General features: G+C 36.2%; 1 non-coding gene across 1 annotated transcript; it reads right to left on the bottom strand.

Annotated features, from left to right (window-relative positions):
• Positions 1-17,778: 17,778 nt before the first annotated feature.
• LOC141699561 (small nucleolar RNA R71) lies at positions 17,779-17,885 on the bottom strand. The gene has a single exon (XR_012566011.1). It is a non-coding gene; the product is annotated as a small nucleolar RNA R71 (small nucleolar RNA).
• Positions 17,886-18,313: the final 428 nt, after the last annotated feature.

Raw genomic sequence — 18,313 nt, 5'->3', positions numbered from 1 at the left:
TGCTCGAGATGTTGTCTTCATGGAAAGAGATTTTGTTTCCAAAAGAAACAGTGGGAGAACTATAGATCTCGATGAAGATCGAGAACCGCAAAATAACATTGAACCTGAAGTGGAACAAGAGCAGAATAATGATAATGCTCAACAAACAAAGGTTGTTCGTAGATCTGGTAGATTTCGCCATGAGCCAGAGAGATATGGATTTCTCATGACTCAGTGTGGTGATTTGATGCTCATAGATGAAGATGAGCCTCTCACATACCAAGATGCTATGAACAGTCCAGACCTTAAGAGATGGCTTGAAGCCATGAAATCCGAGATAGATTCCATGTACGAAAACCAAGTATGGACTTTGGTTGATCCACCTGAAGGGGTAAAGCCCATAGGGTGCAAATGGGTTTTAAAGAAGAAAAAGGGCATGGATGGAAATGTTCAGATCTATAAAGCTAGGTTGGTTGCAAAAGGTTTCAAAAAAATTCGTGGTATTGACTATGATGAAAATTTCTCACCAGTGGCTATGGTCAAGTCTATAAGGATTTTACTTGCCATTGCAGCATTCCACGATTATGAAATCTGGAAAATGGATGTCAAAATAGCCTTCCTTAATAGAAGCCTTGAAGAGGATGTGTACATGACACAACCTGAGGGTTTTGTCGATCCAAGGAATGCTGGAAAGGTATGTAAATTGCGTCGATCCATTTATGGATTGAAGCAATCCTCTAGGAGATGGAATATCCGTTTTAATGAAATAGTCACAGAGTATGGCTTTGTTCAAAACGAAGATGAACCGTGTGTTTACAAGAAGGTTAGTGGGAGCTATGTGGCATTCATAGTACTATATGTTGATGATATACTACTAATGGGGAATGACATACCTTCTCTAAAGGCTGTTAAGACTTGGTTAGGGAGCAATTTCTCCATTAAATACTTAGGAGAGGCATCCTACATTCTAGGAATGAGGATCTATAGAGAAAGATCTAGAAGGATGATCGGTCTAAGTCAGAGCACATACATTGATAAGGTTTTGCATCGTTTTGGAATGCAAAATGCAAAAATGGGATATATCCCCGTGTCTCAAGGGATAACGATCTCTAAGGACCAGTGTCCGAAATCATTGGATGAGAAGGACCACATGAATAAAGTTCTATATGCTTCAACAATTGGATCTATTATGTATGCAATGGTATGTACTCGCCCAGATGTCTCGTATGCTTTGAGCATGACGAGCAGATACCAGTCTAATCTGGGTGAAGGTCACTGGACGACAGTTAAGAATATTCTTAAGTACCTAAAAAGAACTAAAGATTGATTCTTGGTGTATGGAGGAGAAGAGAAACTCATTGTAAAAGGTTAAACCGATGCAAGTTTCCAAACAGACAGAGATGATACTGTATCACAGTCTGGTTTTGTGTTTTGTCTAAACGGAGGTGCTGTAAACGGGAAGAGTTTAAAGCAAGAAACAGTAGCTGATTCTACAATGGAGGCTGAGTACATTGCAGCTTGTGAAGTAGCTAAGGAGGCCGTTTGGATTCGAAAGTTCATTTATAATTTGGGAGTGGTTCCATCAATCGCAGATCCCATTGATCTATACTGCGATAATAATGGAGCCATTGCATAGGCTAAAGAACCTAGATCACACTCCCGGGCTAAACATATACTCAGGAGATTTCACCTTATTCGAGAGATTAATGAAAGGGGTGATTTACACATATGTAAAGTGCACACAAATGATAACATTGCAGACCCACTGACCAAATGCTTGTCGTAGTAGAAGCATGATGGTCACACTAGTTCCATGGGTATTAGATATATGGGTGATTGGCTCTAGTGCAAGTGGGAGATTGTTAGGTTAGGTGCCCTAGAGGCAATACATTATTCTTTTAAATCTTTATGTCAGTTGATCATTCAATAAATGTATTTATTATGACCTTAATTACTGCGATATTTTGTTAGCATAATAAATGTCCTTAGAATCATGATACAAATTATATAGTTTAAGTACATGACTTGAACTTGAGATTATATAATATATCATATTCTTAAAGGTCCCTAGTCGAGTATTATTATATAGGACAATAATAATACATAGATAGACTAGTATGTTGTTTGACAAGATAACCACATCTCATTGGTTATAAGTATGGGGATATTAAAGTTCATACATAGGTACATGTGAGAGTACATGATACTGGACAGACCCACAGTGAGATTCTTCATGTTTAATAAAGTCATAAGAAAGACTCACAGTGATAATGGTGTAATGATCCTTTGACTTGAAATCATTATATTTCTATACGAGGATTAATATACTTTGACTACATTAAAAGTTACTTTTGATCGGGTGATGATAAAAGTGGACATCGGGTATATCATGAGTCGTATGAGAAATATGAATGATAGATAAAGGATTTAACCCTCCTATAATTAGGAGAGATATTATTGGCCTCTTGATTGAGTGAGATTATAAAAGCATGACCATGCTCAAATAATGATTTATCTTGATAATCTACTCATAAATCAAGTAAATCCGGATTAAATATTGAAGAGGATGACTAAATACATGCCTCGAGTTTAATATATAATATGTATGGTTAAAGGGATTATATTACATGAAAAACATTAATCATGAAAGGTTTTATCTAATCACGATTTAATTATTGTTTAATTGGGTAACAATGATGTATTACTAGATACCGCTCATTGTTTATAATTTTATTAGATAATAAAATTATTGCCAATTAAATAATAGCCTATAGGGTCGCACAAATAGAGCACTTAATGGAATAGTTAATTTAAATTATGGATTTAAATTAATTGATGATTATTTGAATTTTATTATAATTAAGTAAGACTTAATTGAGATAATATAAATTCGAATTAAAAGGAATTTTTTTGCCCATAATAATTTAGTATGACTTAGTTATTAATTAAATAATAGAAATTCGTTTTTATTTTTTAATCCAATACCTACTAGGGTTGGGCTTTGATGTTATGGGCCTTTTTAATCAGCCATTATAAATACATAATGATAGGTTAAAGAGGCTTGTACATTTTTGAGAAAACCCTAGCAGCAAAGAGAGGCAGAGGCAATTCAGATCGTCAAGAAGGAGGCTAGTACATCCATTCCGTAGTCAAGTTCATGAGACGTTCTTGAAGGTGCTCGTGTGGAAACCATAGAGATGTTTCTCCGAGAGGTAGACACAAAGCGTGATAGCTAGGATCTCCATTGAGTTCGTGAAAGTTAAGCTCTTGAAAGGTATGATTCGTTATCTCCATAATCTGCCCATAATTATACATGGATCCTGTTTTTGGGTTTCGAAATTTTTGTTTTATTTACGTTTATCCGCTACGTTTTATGCCTTCGGAACCCAACAATGAGGAGGCATAAAAGACTTTAAATCTAGTACATACTTCAGAATCTCTACAAAGGGATAAAGCTGCTGTTAATTTGATGCCTTCTACAGCTGGTGAGCCATCTGAAGAATTTGCAGTAAATTCTAATAATGATGACTCTGCTTCATTTGATGGAAGCATGAACTTAGGGGGAGATGAAGGCCCAAGTTCTATTCCAGAATTACCTGAATGGCATTGACAAAGGAGTCTACACTAGGACAATTCAATGTATCCTTAGTCAAACAAGTCATGTCTATCCAAAAGGCCATTCAAAACACCTCAAATGCTGGTACCAAGGCTATTCTTCAAGCCCACTTAGATTCTCTACATCTCATGAAGCTACAACAATTAAGACAGAATCTGAGTGTGGATGAACTCAAGAAGGATATAGCTGACTTGAAGTCCTACAATTCTGAGAAGCTAGATTCAATCATGCCCTTTGGTACCATGCAGGACCTGTTACTGAGACTGAGAAGAGAATCAGATGCTGAAAAGAAGCTGGCCAAATTGGAGGAAAGAGTTCAAGTTATTGAAAACTCTGTGGTCACCATTCTTCAAAATCAACAGTCTCAGACCAGTCTTCTAATGCAACTGGCTAGAGCACAAGGCTTGACCCCTCTCCTTGATGATAACAAAAAGGGGGAGAATAAAGGGGAAGGGGAAGATGAGCCATCTACACACATTCAAATATCCAAAGTGCTAGTTCCTGCCATCACTACTTCTCCAACACTTAAAATCAAATGAAAGCTTGATGGAATTGATCTAATCCAGCTAGCAGCAGCTGAGATGAAGGTGAAAGAGCAAAGGAGAAGAATTGATGAAAGGATGCAACAGGTGTTTGGCTCTACAACTACAAAATCCTTATCTGTGAAACATAGCACAAAAGTTGAGCAAATCACAATGGAGCACAAGCCAGTAAGGAGGAATAAGGTTAAAGAAACTTCTTTCAGGAACCTGAAGCCCATGGTACTCAAGCCATCCACTAGATCCAACAAGGACTCTACAAAGAACCCTCTAAAATTTGCTCAACTAAAAGAAGTGGATTTTCCTCTTCCAAAGCCTGATGAAGACAAATGTTTGGGTGGTAACATCATAAAGCATAAAGAGATCAAGGATGTAATTGAAAGAATGAATATGGCTATCATCTGTAGAGAGGGAAAGAGTATCTGTGTGATGCAAGGACATGCCAAATTCTCAATAGCCAAGTGGGAAGAAACCATGAGGTTAAAGGAAGAAGCTAAAAAGCTGAAGGCTGACAAAAAAGCACAAGCAAAGCTTGAAAAATAGCTAAAGTCAAGTCAGACTGAAGAAAAGAAGAAGATTGAAGACAAGAGTGAAGAAAACAAGATTGAAAGCATAAATGTGGATAAGGGAAATATGGTTGGTGAAAGTATGGAGGAAAGAAGTGAGAAAAGAAAGGAATGGCAGAAAGGGAACAGAAAGAAGGCCAATGCAAAAAGGAAGAGTGGAGATGACACTGTGGAAACCCAATCAAAATCTAAACTACTACCTTCCATTCCTGAACCTTTTGTTGATGATCCTAGTATAAATATCCATGGTGAACCAATCATCCCTAAAGAGGAACCTATTGATTGGGACACCATCAACTTGCCTACCTTCCTAACTACCTCTCCACCAGCAAAGATACTGAAAAGAAAATCCAAATCAACACATCCCCTAACCTCAAGTAAATTCACTCAGAAACATAAACCTAAGCCTAAGCCACAAGCCTCAAAGGATGATTATGTTCACATTTGTGACATAAAAGAGTATACAGATATTAAACTCTATCTGGATGAGCTGGAGGAAGTAAGGGGAATAAGTGCCTACAAACAGCTACCAGAAAGGCTAGTGTTCAAGTATAAAGGAAGTGAGGAAAGGACTTGGCCTCTTCAAAGAATTCTAAATGAGGGCTATTCTACCTTGGTTTGAGTATACTCATCTATCAAAAGGGATTCTGGCTTTACCAGGACTGCCAAAACTGAGATTCTAAACAAGATTGCCATCATAAGGAAAACTTGGTGGGAGTCTAATTCCTTTCCTAGAACATTAATCATCCCTGAGCATGAAATTATAATTCATAAATCCCCTCATTGGTTGATAGAGTTCAGAGACAATAAAGGAGTCAGAAGATTTTTCAGACTTGAAGACCAGCTTAAAATTTCCAGTAATGAAACTCTCTAGGACATGCAATCTAAGTTGGATATCAGTGAAGAAGATGAAGCTGAATTCTATAGACAACTCCAACTCCAAGTAGAGGAAAATGACAAGAGGCTAGGGAAGAAAACAAGAGAACAAAGGAAAAGAAACTAATTTGCTCAGTCTAAAGGAGCATCCTTGGAAACAATGTAATTCTTCAATTCTATCTCAGTACATACACTTTTGCAGCACTTTTGAATTTCTACTTGATTTCAGCTCATATATTTGTTAAATGTTTTGTTATCATCAAGTTAAACCTAAATTTATGCCTATAATTCTAGTAGACATAAGTAGGGGGAGATTGTTAGGAATATGTGTATTAGTTTGATGATAAGTTAAGCAAAACACTTAAGTAGAAATCTAGTGTTTGTAGCCTCAACGGATAAGACCACTTTGGCTATCCGTTGATGAAGTAGCTTTATTTAGAAATAAGTTCTTTATTGTAGCACATTTCAGTTTCTGTATTTAAGTTATAATTCTTAGAAGTTGTGGGAAATTATAAGTCATTATTGACTACTAGTGGATATGCAAATAGAAGGGCTAATTGTAAATATTTCATGCTTTGTAATTTTATATAAATGAAGTAGTATCAACTGATAAATTAAAGGTCTTCAACGGATGAGAAACAAAGCTTCAACGAATGTCTCTAAAGCTTCAACGGATAACATCCATCAACGAATGAATGCATCAACGGATAAAGCTTCAACTGCTAATTCATCAACGGATAAAGCTTCAACTGATAAAGCCATCAACGGATGAAAGCTTCAACGGATGCTCAGTTCAATAGCAGTTGATAGTGACAATTCATAAGCTGACAGAGGCACATGGGTTGACAGAGACAATTGGAATGTGGTAGCCTCTTGGAGGAATCAAGAAAATGCAGCATTTCCATTCTGGTGCAAACAAGGTGTTGGATTTTTAACGCAGCGGGGGCATGGCAAAACACTTTTACACATACAAAATCCAAATAAAAGCATATAAATCGTGAATAAAAATTTGAGGGATCGAATCTAACCTTTTAAAATAATTCGGAGACAACGATCAGAGATCCTTAGCAGTTGCTCCTCAAGTGTGAAGCACTCCACCGATATCCACCAAGAAAACGATGTTAAGGAGGAGGAAGGAGGTGGAGAGAATTGGGTTTTCCAAACTTTTTGGGTTTTCGGGTTTGATGTGGGTTAAACTAAAATAGGGTCTATAATAGTGTATTTATAGGCAAAATTTTCAGCTAAAATTTTCCCATAAATAATATTATTATTATCCCATTTATTATTCTCATTAATAATTAAAACACCTTTTAATTATTAATCCTTTTTCTAAACACTTTAGAAATAATTCTCTCTCTTGATTTAATTTCAAAAAATTAAATCCTTAATTAATAATATTAAGAACTTTTCTTAATTAATTTATAATCAATTAAATCTCATTTAATCAATTATTAAATTTTCCAATTAATTATTTATTTCATAAATAAATAATTATTAGCCATTATTAATTAATTCCTCCACCATTAAATCATTCTCTTTTTATGGTGTGACCCTGTAGGTTCAATATTAAGCCGGTAGTAGAAATAAATAATAATAAAACTATTTTATCATTATTTATATAAATTCTCTAATTTATTAAATATGATTAATTAATTAATCACATATATTCTACATCTTGAGGGATACTTCTCAGCATATCGCGACTATCCGGATAATATGAATTCACTGCTTAGAATACCAAGAACCTATTCAGTGAATAGTTACCGTACAATAAACTCCTTCTACCCTACAATGTTCCGATTAAATACAAGGCATGGATCTCGAGTCAAGCCTATCTAATTCAATCACTTGCTTACCATTTACTATGCGTAGTTCTATGCAAATTAGAAACTCCTTTCTAATTTCATTCACTCTGGCCAGAGATTCCTGAACTAGCATAAGTGGATCAGCCTTGAACATTCGCTTCCTTCACTGGAAGGGTTAGATCCTTTATTGATCATACACTATCTTCGTGTACAAATTCCTATACCCAGAAGAGCCCTAATAATTGTCCATGGAGACTAAGAACTAAACCAAAGCATAGTTCAGTGTACACAAGATGACTATGATGACCTCAAGTCTAAGGATACTTGTACAACTATCACTAAGCGAACAACTGCTGACACGTGAGTGAACTCCATCAGTTGTTCAGCTGGGCGAGTCATGTTCAGTGAACTTATTCCATAATAAGCACCTACATACTAGCTATAGTGTCACCACACAAATGTCTATGAGAACAGACATCCTTCATAATGAAGCAAGCATAGTATGTACCGATCTTTGCGGATTATTAATTACCAGTTAGTAATCCTATGACCAGGAACTATTTAAGTTTAGAGTTATCATCTTTTTAGGTCTCACTATTATGATCTCATCATAATCCATAAAAAGCTTTACTCTAAACTATGGTATATCTTATTTAAACACTTAAATAGATAAAGCCCGTAATAAAAACAAAACAAGTCTTTATTAATATCAATGAAATCAAAACAGATTACATAAAAGTTATTCCTAAATCCTAATACACGATTGGACTTAGGACATATTCCTTTCAATCTCCCACTTGTACTAAAGCCAATCACTCTGGTATCTAATACCCATTTAGTCTTTATGACGATCAAAGTGACTTTCATAAAGTAGCTTTGTGAGTGGGTCTGCTATGTTGTTATGTGTGTCAACTCTATTTCAATACAATATAAGAAATGTTACCGTGCTCCCACTAACCCTTTTGTAGACGCATGGTTCATCTACGTTTTTGATAAAATCAAACTCTTTGATTGTCTCATCAAAACGAATGTTCCATCTTTCGAGAAGCTTGCTTTAAACCATATATGGTTCGCAGCAGCTTACACACTAGGTTTTCATTTCCCTTGGAAAGAAAATCATCTGGCTATTTGCCAGATCACATAGTCGTAGTAAGCAGCATTCGCAAGCAAAATCCGAAGTGATTTTAACAGGGCTACAGGTAAAAGGTTTCATCAAAGTCAATCCATTGCCTTTCTTTGATCCTTTTCCTAAAAGCCTGGCCTTAAAGGTCTCCACCTGACCATCTGCTATAATCTATCTTTTGTATACCGTATACATAGATTCCATTCTGGATTTCATGGCACTATGCCATTTCTCTGAGTCAACACTACTCATAGCCTCATTATAGGTCACAGGGTCATCATCATTAATGATCGACAACTCATTGTCATTCTCAATGACAAGGCCATATTACCTCTCAGGTTGGCGAGACACTCTCCCTGACCTATGAATGGGCTGTTCCACAAAAGGTTGTTCAGTCAGAACAGGTGTTTCCACTCGATCTGTAGTAGTTTGTGCTTCTTGAACTTCATCAAGTTCAATTTCACTCCCACTGTTTCCTTCAAGGATAAACTCCTTTTCCAAGAAGGTAGCATGTCTGGAGACAAACACCCGATGATCGGTGCAAAAGTAATACCCTAAAGTCTCTTTAGGATATCCCACAAAACTACATTTTACGGATCGATATTCCAGCTTATCTGGGTCAACTTACTTGACATAAGCTGGATATCCCCAAATCTTAACGTGTTTAAGACTCGGTTTCCTTTCTTTCCATATCTCATACGGAGTTTGAGGAACAGATTTAGAAAGTAACTTATTCAGTAAATATGCTGAGGTTTCCAATGCATAACCCCATAGGAATACTGGAAGATTTGCATAGCTCATCATGGACCGAACTATGTCTAACAAAGTTCGATTTCTCCTTTCAGAGACCAATCTGGAGGAGTCCACTGGGAGACTATACCATTTACTTTGAGATAATCTAGAAACACTCCATTAAAGTATTCACCACCTCGATCTGATCGAAGAGTTATAATACTATATTTGGTTGTTTCTCCACTTCATACTTATATTCTTTGAACTTTTCAAAGGCCTCAGACTTGTGTTTCATTTAACACATATCTGAATCCAGATCTATCATCTATGAAAGTAATGAAGTATGAAAATCCACCCATGGCTTAGTTAGACATTGGTCCACATACATCTGTGTGTACCATTCCTAGCAAATTTGCAGCCCTCTCTCCATGTCTACTAAATGGAGACTGCAGTGCCACTATAAAGTGAGATTTTCGTCATCCCTTTTCTTTTATTAGTTTGTTCAATCTGAAGCAAATTATGTCACATATATATACAGACCATTATTTAAAGCACCACGTCCATAAAGAATATTATCTCTAAGAATAGAACATTCATTATTCTCAATAATAAATGAAAATCCAGCCAAGTCTAACATGGGAATAATATTCCTCACAATCGAGGGAACAAAATAACAATTATTTCAAACAATAGTCTTGCCCGTAGGCATATGTAAATGAAATGATTCTACATCTTCAGCAGCAACTCTTGCTCAATTTCCATCAGTAGAACCTCCTCTTCCTCAAGAGTCCTACTTCTCCTTGGTCCCTGCAACAAATTGCAGATATGAGAACCACAGGCGGTATCTAATACCCAAGTAGAAATGACATATTCACTTCTATCATGAACATACCTGAATCAGAAGCGGTAGTCTCACTACCCTTCTTCTTCTTCAATTCTGCAAGGTAAACCTTGCAGTTACTCTTCCAGTGCCCCACCTTGTTACAGTGAAAGCAAACAACTTTGCTCTTGGGGTCTTCAGCTTTTGGTGTAACCGGCGTTTTCTCACCTACTTTCTTCTTCTTGGAAGAGTTCCTCTTCCTTTTCTTAGGATTGGAACCTTCACCAATTAGAAGAACATAACTCTTCTCAGGGGGAAAATTCGATTCCGCAGTCTTCAACATGTTGTGGAGTTCAGGCAGGCTGACAGTCTTCAACATGTTGTGGAGTTCAGGCAGGCTGACATCCAACTTATTCATGTGAAAGTTCACAACAAACTGCGAGAACGAACTCGGAAGCGATTGCAAGACCAAGTCTTGGCTCAGCTCCCCATCCATGACAAAACCAAGTTGTCCAAGACGTTCAATCAAATTGATCATCTTAAGTACATGGTCATTCACAGATGATCCCTCAGACATCCTACAACCGAATAGCTCCTTCGATATCTCATATCGAGCTGTCCTCCCTGCCACATCATACAACTCTTGTAGATGCATGAGGATAGTGTGAGCATCCATATGCTCATGTTGCTTCTGTAGCTCAATGTTCATGGAAGCTAGCATGATACATTGAGCAACATTTGCATCATCTATCCACTTATGATACACAACATGTTCATCATTATGTGTATCACTAGCAGGTTCAGTAGGCTTAGGTGAGTCAATCACGTATTCCAGCTTCTCAATCCTGAGAACAATTCTCAAGTTTCGAAGCCAGTCAGCATAATTAGGACCAGTCAATTTGTGAGCATCTAGTATGCTCCTGAGTGATAGTACAGAAGACATAACGTACAAAGTAAATCTGTAAATGATAAACACATAACAACACTTAGCAAATATTCGATTTTATTTTAAAACACTATATGAATCGGGTCTTTATTCATAAGTGGCTCCCTCTAGTTTTCCTAATTTATTCAACCCCCTACGTGAAAAATTAAGCATTCATAATGCTAGTGGGAATAGGGATCCTACATTCCATTACACGACCCCGGCTGTAGCACGAACCGCCATGTAATGTTCAATAGGCAGACAACTCTTGTCAATTACATCTCATGTTATTTCCTAATCAAACTTTAGCCTCTTGAATAATTGAGTCTCGGCTATAGCACGACAAACTCAATATTCTAAGTCAAGTCTAACCCAACATTCCGTACAGTTGAATCAGTCCCCAAAGGCCCACGGCTGTAGCATGTACCGACCTTTAGATTCTTATTCAATGTACACATCTCTATGTAATAGACAAGTATTTCTTATTTCGAAATCAAAGCCCTCGGCTATAGCACGAACCGACAATGATTCAAAAATAAGAACTACTTTTCTATCATGTTGGAAGGCTATGACCGACACAAGCCCGTTGTGTCATTGGCCAATTATTACTTGATATTATTTAATTTTAGAGGGATTATATTACGTTACAATCATAATCATATTATAAAGAAATTCTTCCTTTTAAATTAAATATTTCAAATCAATAATCAATAATCAGATGATTCCCAGATCGGGTGGAGCATTGTCAAGAGGCGTCACTTAATAACCTTTTCTTACAGATAGAAATCTGTTGTTGACAGAATCATTCTTTCTCTCATATCGAAAATTCATATTCAATTACGTGTTTCACAAACACAAGAATCTCATGATTGTATTCATAATATTGTTATTAAGGTTATGAAACAATTTCACTATACTAGGTTGTCTAGCAAACGCCTTATGTTCATTTAAGTTCACCTAAATCTATCATCGCATGATAAACTAAGCATATATCATATATATCAACATGAATAAACATCAAGGCAGGCATGTTATATCATCTAGCACATTAGTCTAAGCATTATACATCTCTATGTATCACATGAAGCATTTAAAAGCAATTAAAAACAGTCAAAAACAACTTTAAAACACTTCATGGAAATATAAACAGTTCAAAACTTTTATATAAACTAAAATTGATCACTCCATTAGATCCGTCTCGGAAAAACGAATCCAACGGTATATTGCACGCCTAAAACGGAGTTACAAAACTCCCAGAAAATCAATTTTAAAATTAACAGACGGGCTGTAACGCATTACAGGAACGCGTTACAAGCTCTGTAACGCATTCCCGTGATGCGTTACACCTCTTTTAAGCCAATAAAGGGTGTAACGCATTCTACAAATGCGCAATAGGCCTTCCCTCGTGCGTGCGCCACACGCGCCCGCCATCTGCCGCCTGACAGCTCTGTCTTCTTTCTTCTTTCACGCAGCAGACAGATTATGCAGATCAGATACAGTACAGATATATATACATACAATACATATATATATATAATTATTTAATTACGAAATTTAATTGCAACAATTTCAAAAATTCATAATAAAAAATCTATACATCATAAAATTATGAAAAAAATACCCAAACGATCTACAACACTTGTAGAACCCAGATCGACATTCAAAATAATTCTGAAAAACGATTTCTCATCAGACAAAATTAATCCATGATATAACTTGTAAAAATCATAATTAATTCATACAAGCACATAAAATTCTGAAATTTTTACCACAGATCTATATGCATACAACCTATGCTCTGATACCATTGTTGGATTTTTAACGTAGCGGAGGCATGGCAAAACACTTTTACACATACAAAATCCAAATAAAAGCATATAAATCGTGAATAAAAATTCGAGGGATCGAATCTAACCTTTTAAAATAATTCGGAGACAACGATCAGAGATCCTTAGCAGTTGCTCCTCAAGTGTGAAGCACTCCACCGGTATCCACCAAGAAAATGATGTTAAGGAGGAGGAAGGAGGTGGAGAGAATTGGGTTTTCCAAACTTTTTGGGTTTTTGGGTTTGATGTGGGTTTAAATAAAATAGGGTCTATAATAGTGTATTTATAGGCAAAATTTTCAGCTGAAATTTTCCCATAAATAATATTATTATTATCCCGTTTATTATTCTCATTAATAATTAAAACACCGTTTAATTATTAATCCTTTTTCTAAACACTTTAGAAATAATTCTCTCTCTTGATTTAATTTTAAAAAATTAAATCCTTAATTAATAATATTAAGAACTTTTCTTAATTAATTTATAATCAATTAAATCTTATTTAATCAATTATTAAATTTTTCAATTAATTATTTATTTCATAAATAAATAATTATTAGCCATTATTAATTAATTCCTCCACCATTAAATCATTTTCTTTTTATGGTGTGACCCTGTAGGTTCAATATTAAGCCGGTAGTAGAAATAAATAATAATAAAACTATTTTATCATTATTTATATAAATTCTCTAATTTATTAAATATGATTAATTAATTAATCACATTTATTCTACATCGTGAGGGATACTTCTCAGCATATCGCGACTATCCGGATAATATGAATTCACTGCTTAGAATACCAAGAACCTATTCAGTGAATAGTTACCGTACAATAAACTCCTTCTACCCTACAATGTTCCGATTAAATACAAGGAATGGATCTCGTGTCAAGCCTATCTAATTCAATCACTTGCTTACCATTTACTATGCGTAGTTCTATGCAAATTAGAAACTCCTTTGTAATTTAATTCACTCTGGCCAGAGATTCCTGAACTAGCATAAGTGGATTAGCCTTGAACATTCGCTTCCTTCACTGGAAGGGGTAGATCCTTTATTGATCATACACTATCTTTGTGTACAAATTCCTATACCCAGAAGAGCCCTAATAATTGTCCCTGGAGACTAAGAACTAAACTAAAGCATAGTTCAGTGTACACAAGATGACTATGATGACCTCAAGTCTAAGGATACTTGTACAACTATCACTAAGCGAACAACTGCTGACACGTGAGTGAACTCCATCAGTTGTTCAGCTGGGCGAGTCATGTTCAGTGAACTTATTCCATAATAAGCACCTACATACTAGCTATAGTGTCACCACACAAATGTCTATGAGAACAGACATCCTTCATAATGAAGCAAGAATAGTATGTACCGATCTTTGCGGATTATTAATTACCAGTTAGTAATCCTATGACCAGGAACTATTTAAGTTTAGAGTTATCATCTTTTTAGGTCTCACTATTATGATCTCATCATAATCCATAAAAAGCTTTACTCTAAACTATGGTATATCTTATTTAAACACTTAAATAGATAAAGCCCGTAATAAAAACAAAACAAGTCTTTATTAATAGCAATGAAATCAAAACAGATTACATAAAAGTTATTCCTAAATCCTAATACACGATTGGACTTAGGACATATTCCTTTCATAAGGAAGTATTCAAAGATTCACAGATTATCCTAGATTGCATTGGATAGAGAAATGAAGAAGAAACATGTGAAGAACTATTTTAAATGAAGAAGAAACATATGAAGAACTGTTTTAAAATTGTATTTCATCTTTGTCTTCACTTGTAAATTTGGTGATATATAAACCAAGTTGCAGCTAGTAATTAGATATGAATTTTACAGAGCTGTTTAGAAAAATATAGAGAAAAAATCATCTAGTTTGTACTAGGACGCAGCTGTGATCAATTCTTTGAATCACAGATTTTATGAAATATACATCTCTGGTGGAACAACAAATCCACCAGAAAAGTTTTTAAAGTCTTTGTGTTCTTTACATTTGTGTTTTAAATATACATCTGTCTGCACCTGTTCAAAGCAATTCACACACAACTGTTCATCAAACACTTAGCCTTTGAAACTGCTCAAAACTTGAAAAAGTTTTGAGATTTATATTCAACCCCCCCTCTGTAAATCTCATTGTTAGTTCCTTGGGAATAACAATTGTATCACAACACACTTTCCAACACATTATCATTTTATTCAAATTTTCAGAGATAGGTATTTTCAGAAGTTACTTTTCCCCCAAAACACAAGTTAATAAAACAATTTAAACATAGGGGATACGTAACTTAAAATGTTCTGTTCCACTACAAGAATAAAACAACAGTATATTCATATATGTTGAACCATAAAGATATGGTCAGGAGTACTTGCCTCAATACGCTTTAACAACTATTTCTGACTGGCTTTGCACCGACCGGAATGCCAAGGATTTCGACTGGATCCTACAGGAACCGAAATACCCTAAATTAGCCGCCCGAATATGCTTGACTATCCTTGCTAACAATCTACCCATACGTTAACAAACCCAACTCGTAACATTCTCAATATAATAATACACGTGTCAATTAGGGTTCACGTCTTTGAAAGTCGGTTCGGTGTTCATTTTCAGAAAATAGGTGTATTTGTCCTTTACGAAATTAGGGTTATCGGTTTTCTCAAAGTATTTCATCACAACACATAACTAGGGTTTGTACAAAGTAGTTACATATATAACCGACCAACGTTCCGATAGTCATTGGGTACGCCCTCGTATTTTCGTCATTTAATTTCTGAAAATCGGGCAGCACCTCCTTTAATTATCGGCTAACCCGTCGAACGTCCCGACATCAAATTGATAAGTGGCATTTTATACCACTTAGAACGTCTTAAAATGGCTTAAATTGGTGTCTTGAAATCAAGTATTTTGTGTATTTGATGCGTTTTTCTAGTGTTTATGCATTTCAGGGTTTTAGTTGCATTTCGGGGGAGGAATCATCAAGAATAAGCCTTGGCATGTGTTCACCATTGCGAGAGGAAAGAAACGGGCAGATTACGGCGAAGAAACGGAGCAAAATCAGATTTTTTCCAGTAGAGGTCTGAGCGCCCGCTCAGCATTGCTGAGCGGCCGCGCAGCAAGCTGAGCGCCCGCTCAGCAATGCTGAGTGGCCGCGCAGGGTCGGGAAAAAAGACAAATTATTTTAGGACTTCTACTTCTGTTTGGTTTCCACTTCTATGTAATCTGAGTTTTATGGGACTATTATATAAGTAGATTTGAGACGTTTTCACAAGGGTGGATTAAAAGAAGATTGTGTTTTTACGCAAGAAGCGAAGGAGATAAGGAAGAAGACCGATTTAGCACACCGCAACGAAGAGGAAACATATCTTCTTGTGATTCTTGTTTCGTTGTAACGTTGGATGCTAGTTTTCTTGCTTTGAACTTATTTACTCTTGTGACGTACTCTGTTTTAATATAATTAGTTTAGTTATTATTTTCTTGTGTTTGTTTATCATGATTTCATACGAACCCATGATGACGATAAGTTCTATTATGGGCTAATCGTGATCATGGGGTTGCAACGGATTTATTATGGAATTCTTTAGTTAATCGTTTAATACTTTAGTGTGTGATGATTGCATAATATCTAGTATTGGTTGTGCGTATTCGTCTTATGTGTGTCGCGAACATATAAGATAGGGTATTAATCTCTTGTGAAGCGATGGTGGATCTTGAGATTTAGAACTTGCCATGCTAGCATAGGTTCATGTACATTGTGCATGATTAGTGGGTAACTCTAACAGTTTTATTTTCCCTATGTAATCAAAAGGAATAACTTGTGCTTAAATCGTTGTGTTGTCAATTTCTGTAGACATATAGGAACTCAACATAATTGATGACTATTCAACTTCTATCTTAATTGTGGATGCTTGGTAGAATGGTATTAGTACAATGAAAGTTGGCTTTTATCAGTTTCGTGTTATTCGATTAATATCATCAATGTCACATGCTAAAGGTAATAACAATGGCTATAGAAGGAAGTAATAATGAAGTTGTGATCTCATGAGTGTTTTATTATTGATAAATTGAAGTGTTAGTTAAGTGATTAATTAAGTAGTTAATTATAGTTAATATTTAATCAACAAGTTTAAGTGTTAGTGTCTTAACATTGAGAAGTAATCATACATTGGTGAGTGAGTTTAAATTAGACAATAATTTAGTCTGAGTCTCTGAGGGAACGGACTAGAAAATATTCTATATTACTTGCGAATGCGTATACTTGCGTGAATATTAGCGCGTATTTTCGCCCTAACAAGTTTTTGGCGCCGCTGCCGGGGACTCGGCGTATTTGTTTAGTTTATGTACTTACCATCATTGGTTATTAGGACTCAGTGATTAGGACGTAGTAGTTACTTATTTTTTCCGGTTGTGTTTCAGGTACTTTAGCAAGCGTTTATGCACACTCGTTCTCGTGCTCGCAAGAGGACTTTAAATACAGCTGAGGAGACAGACGAAGTTCTTGATATTCTGGAGAAGTTAGATTTTGAGGATTCGGATTCAGGAACTGAGCAGAAAGAACCAGTAAACATGGGAGATCGTATTGTTCAAGCTGATCCAGCTCTTATGGATTTTTCTCGGCCTAAAATTAATGACATTCAGTCAAGCATCCTTCATCCGGCTATTCAAGCTAACACCTTTGAAATCAAGCTGGGCACTATTCAGATGGTGCAGAATTCTGTTTCTTTTGGAGGAGCGGCAACTGAAGACCCCAACATGCACATAAGGAATTTTGTCGAGATCTGCAGCACTTTTAAGTATAATGGAGTGACTGATGAGGCTATCAAGTTGAGGCTTTTCCCATTCTCACTGAGGGACAAGGCTAAAGACTGGTTACATTCTGAACCAGCTGGGTCTATCACTACGTGGCAAGATCTTGCGCAAAAGTTTCTGGTGAAGTTTTATCCGATGGCAAAGACTGCTGCTATGAGGAATGCTCTTACTCAGTTTGCGCAGCAACCTACAGAATCTATGTGCGAGGCTTGGGAACGCTACAAGGAAATGTTGAAAAAATGTCCACATCATGGAATGCCGGATTGGATGGTGATCACTGGGTTCTATAATGGTTTGGGGGCCCAATCTCGGCCCATGCTCGATGCAGCAGCTGGAGGCGCCTTATGGGCTAAAAGCTATACTGAGGCGTATAATCTTATAGAGACGATGGCTGCAAATGAGCATCAAAACCCAACTCAGAGGATGACGTCAGGCAAGGTAGCAGGTATTCTAGAAGTTGATGCAGCCACCGTTATTGTAGCCCAGCTCCAAGCGCTATCAATGAAGGTTGATTTTCTGGCTACATATGGAGTTAATCAAATAGCTATGGTTTGTGAGCTTTGTGCAGGTTCTCATGCTACGGATCAGTGTTCTCTTATCAACGAATCTGTTCAGTATGTGAATAATTATCAGCGACAACAGCAGCCTGTGCCAGCGACCTATCATCCTAACAACAGAAATCATC

The sequence above is a fragment of the Apium graveolens genome, chromosome 11 (assembly GCF_009905375.1).
Source record: "Apium graveolens cultivar Ventura chromosome 11, ASM990537v1, whole genome shotgun sequence".
Taxonomy (NCBI): domain Eukaryota; kingdom Viridiplantae; phylum Streptophyta; class Magnoliopsida; order Apiales; family Apiaceae; genus Apium; species Apium graveolens.
This window is presented reverse-complemented; position numbering and strand designations above follow the sequence as displayed.